Source organism: Tupaia chinensis, unplaced genomic scaffold (genome assembly GCF_000334495.1).
Source record: "Tupaia chinensis unplaced genomic scaffold, TupChi_1.0 Scaffold140356_1, whole genome shotgun sequence".
In the NCBI taxonomy this organism is placed as follows: Eukaryota; Metazoa; Chordata; class Mammalia; order Scandentia; family Tupaiidae; genus Tupaia; species Tupaia belangeri.
Window position 1 is genome coordinate 932,173 of NW_006200233.1, and position 3,478 is coordinate 935,650.

A 3,478-nucleotide genomic window follows, 5' to 3' on the forward strand; every position below is an offset into this window, starting at 1 on the left:
CCTGCTCCTGTCCTCCCGGAGACATAGACGCTGTTTACACTAGCCCCAACTGGAAATCACCAGCCCCTCGTGAGGGAACCAAACCGGGGGAAACGCCTCCACCGCAGGACTGACCTTGAGGCTGGGGAAGGTTGGGAAGAGAGGCACCCTGAAAATGCTGCCGGCCAGAGAGGGAGCCTGGCCGGGAGCTGGGCTGGGTACTGAGCTGCCATTGAGGAAAATAGAAACTGTCCCCTCAGATCCGGACCACCCTTAACGACCTCTCGACCGGACTGCGTCCATTTTTGACACGGTCCTCTCTGAAATCCAGATGGATTTGTGACCCGGAGCAGGAGGGTGGGGTAAGCAGAGACAACTGGTAACCGCTAAAACCGTAGCCGGCAGGATTCGAACCTGCGCGGGGAAACCCCAATGGATTTCAAGTCCATCGCCTTAACCACTCGGCCACGACTACCTGGAGCCATAGCGCTCTTGTTAACGATTTAGAAGATGAGAGCGGGCTCCTCTGTCGGAAGGTCTCGCTGCAGGACACCAGGACTGGCCTCCGAGATTTGCTCGGTGCGCCTGCGCCAGCGCCAAACTCGGCCGAGGCGGTCCCAACCGCGGCGCGGAAGGTGGACCGCAAAGGAGCATTCCGAGACCAGGGACTCGGACTTTCTCTGCCGCGCAACTCCATCGCTGGTCCCAGGGACGCACCTGCTCACGGGTGTCTGCGGGACGCGGCAGGAGTTTGCTGCCGGGGCGGGGGCGGGCCCCCTGAGCTGCTTCCGTGCTCACCTCTCCTCCCTTCAGCTCGCCCTGAAGCCCCAGCAGAGCGGGAGGGCCGATGGGAAGCGGTAGGCAGGGTCCAGCCCTCTCGGATCCCCTGGAGAAGAAGGTGCTGGGAAACTGCCCTCGACCTCCAGGCCCGAGCGGGGAAGGGGCTTAGCCGAGCTGGGCCCGGCTGGGCCTTCTCTGTACCTGTGAGCACCCGAGAGCTCGCTGGTGCCAGAGTGAGCCTCGCTGCAGCACAGGTCATTTCTGGACTTGAAGACTGTCCCCTCAGGAGACTGTGCAGAACTGGGTGCCGTGTGTGTGTGTGTGTGTGTGTGTGTGTGTGTACGCATGCGTGCCCTTTACAGGTTTTGCAATGGCATCCAGTCAAGATGGAGGGTCAGCAGTGAACGCGTAGCTGACGCTCAGGACGGCGGGCAGTTTGGGCGGTCTTCGGCGGCCAATGGGCAGGAGGAACCTCACAGAGAAACTTCCGCATAACCACCGCCCCCGCCACCCGCAGCCGGCAGATCTGAAACTGCAGGGGGGATCCCAGCGCACTTCAAGTCCATTGCCTTAACCGCCCACTCTTGTGCGTCCGGCATCCAGTGACCAGTGTCCTGGTAAGAAGGAGCGGCATTTGGAGACACAGAGACACACGGGCAAAGGCTGGAGCTGACGAGGCAGAGACAGGAGCGGAGCAGCTCCCAGCCGAGGGACTGTTGGCATCGCCATTGCGCCATGGAAGGCCGCGCAGAGAGGAGGACCCAGGCCCTGGCACCTCTGGACCCACAAGCTCCACCACAGTCATGCCCCTCATACCGGAGAAAACGTTCATAGGGAAATACGAAGCCAAACTAAAGGAACTCGGGTATGCACAAAGACATTTATCATACTTTCAGTTATAACAATAGAATAATTAACATGACAGGGACCAGCAGTTGGTGTAATGGCTGTGTCACTGGAGTCCAACATAGTTGACCATGGCTCGAGTCCCGGACCTGGTGGCTTCAACTCACACCAGGTGCGTGTGCGTGCGTGCCCAAGATCCCAAGAGGAGAATGGAGGAGAAGGGATTGCGGCGTGGCTATCCCCCCTGGGGGGTGATTTCCCACTTTCTGTCTCTCTTTCTCTGTCTTTCTGGCAAGCACATGCACCCTATAGAAAAAACCTCTCCAGAAAATGAATTAAAATGACAAACATTTCTAAGCAATGAGGGGCTGTTCATAAAACTTGCAGATGTTTCCACGGAAGGCTTGTGCAGCTTGAGGCAGAGCACGCGAGGGAACATGCGCCAGGAAGGGCAGGACAGCACAGCTCACACGTCCGCCCACGGATGTGCTGGTGGAGAGCCCACCGACGCCGGGCTGGGTGACTTCCGGGGTGGACGCCGTGTGCGTGCTCTGTTTTCCTGCCATGAAGCAGACCCACTACTCAGGTGACGGCGAAGAAGCAGAGTGAGCACCTTATCCTGTAAGGAGGGGGTGCCCTCTAGCCGCAGTCTGCGTCACTCGGGGCCACACGCAGCTCGGAGGGGCCGCTATTCAAAGGGACTTCCTGTTTCAAGCGGTGGCGAGGGCCAGGACTTTGAAGATGCTGCCAAGTCGGCCACCGAGGGCCACAAGCTCTGTCGGACCCCGTGGTGGAGAAGGGGGAGCAAACCCAGGTGGCAAAACCGTGTTTCCTGCTCAGATTGCTGCAGCCGGGGGAGGCGGGTTTGTCCCTCTCCCCTGTGAGTCTTCGGTCAGCAAAATGGGGATGTGTTTTCGTCCTCGATGTGATCCCGGAACCTGGGCCTTTCTCCACCTGGACACACTGTCATCTGGAGGGAAAAAGGGCCACTGGTGTTGGCGACCCTCCGTTACAGCCCACTGCACAACCACACGGAAGGCAGGGCGTCCTGGTGACAGCTGACCTGCGGGGCTGCCTACCTGCGACAGAGCCACAGTATGGTAGAGGGAAGGTATGCTAGAGGACACCACAAGTGTCACAGCATTGTGGGGACAGAGGACACTGGAGGCCCGCAGACCGGAACCACAGGACAGACCAAACTGGAACTGGAAGAGCAGTGACCTCAGGCTCAGGTCCCGGCCTCCTCCATGAGGGCCAAGAGCAGCCTCCGTGGGAGTGAGTGCGGTGGGCGTGCCCGGGGGACCGGGTGAGCAAGGTGGCCAGGCCCTAGAGCTGGGACCCTCTGATCCTGGGCCTGGAACCACAGAGCAGAAGCCTGTGCTGCAGAGGCTTCCTGACTGACTCCGGGACAGGCTGCCGCCGGCCAGGACTGGGAGAAACGCTGGACTGCAGCCTTCACCTTCCCCTGAGGCTGCCGTGCATGTTCCTTGGCAAACCCCGTCAGAAACCAAGGGGTAAAGGAGCCACTGGCACGGGCCACGCGGTCAGCCCCAGGGCCGCTCGCAGGGTGGGGACCGGGCGGTTCCGAGGCATCTTGTGGAGGAGCGGGACGAGCAGGACGCCAGGGACGCCAGGGTCGGGCACGCTCCGTGGCAGGCCCTTGCATGTTCTCCGCATCCGGTGCCCTCGGCAGCGAGAGCTCGGGGTCATAGAAGTAGCTCCGTGTGGCCACGTTCTGGTCCCTAGCCCCACGGCGACAGTTTCTCCGTAGTGAGGAGGTCGCCCAGAGAGGCCTGCGCCGCTCACGCGGGTCCCTCGTCGGAGCATCCGGGTCAGGACGATGCGGCGGTCACGGCGGGCGCAGTGACGCGCC

General features: G+C 61.1%; 1 long non-coding RNA gene and 1 other non-coding gene across 3 annotated transcripts in view; both read right to left on the reverse strand.

The window, feature by feature from the left end:
* Nucleotides 1-1,474, reverse strand: part of LOC114004804 (uncharacterized) — a 4,601-nt gene extending 3,127 nt beyond the window's left edge. The window contains exon 1 of one of the 2 annotated variants that reach the window (XR_003546879.1): nucleotides 961-1,474. This is a non-coding gene — a long non-coding RNA (uncharacterized LOC114004804). Of the gene's footprint in view, nucleotides 1-114; nucleotides 314-960 lie in introns of those variants that run through there. The other variant, XR_003546878.1, reaches the window with a different exon arrangement.
* On the reverse strand, nucleotides 373-454 carry TRNAS-UGA (transfer RNA serine (anticodon UGA)). Its single transcript has one exon. It is a non-coding gene; the product is annotated as a tRNA-Ser (tRNA).
* Nucleotides 1,475-3,478: the final 2,004 nt, after the last annotated feature.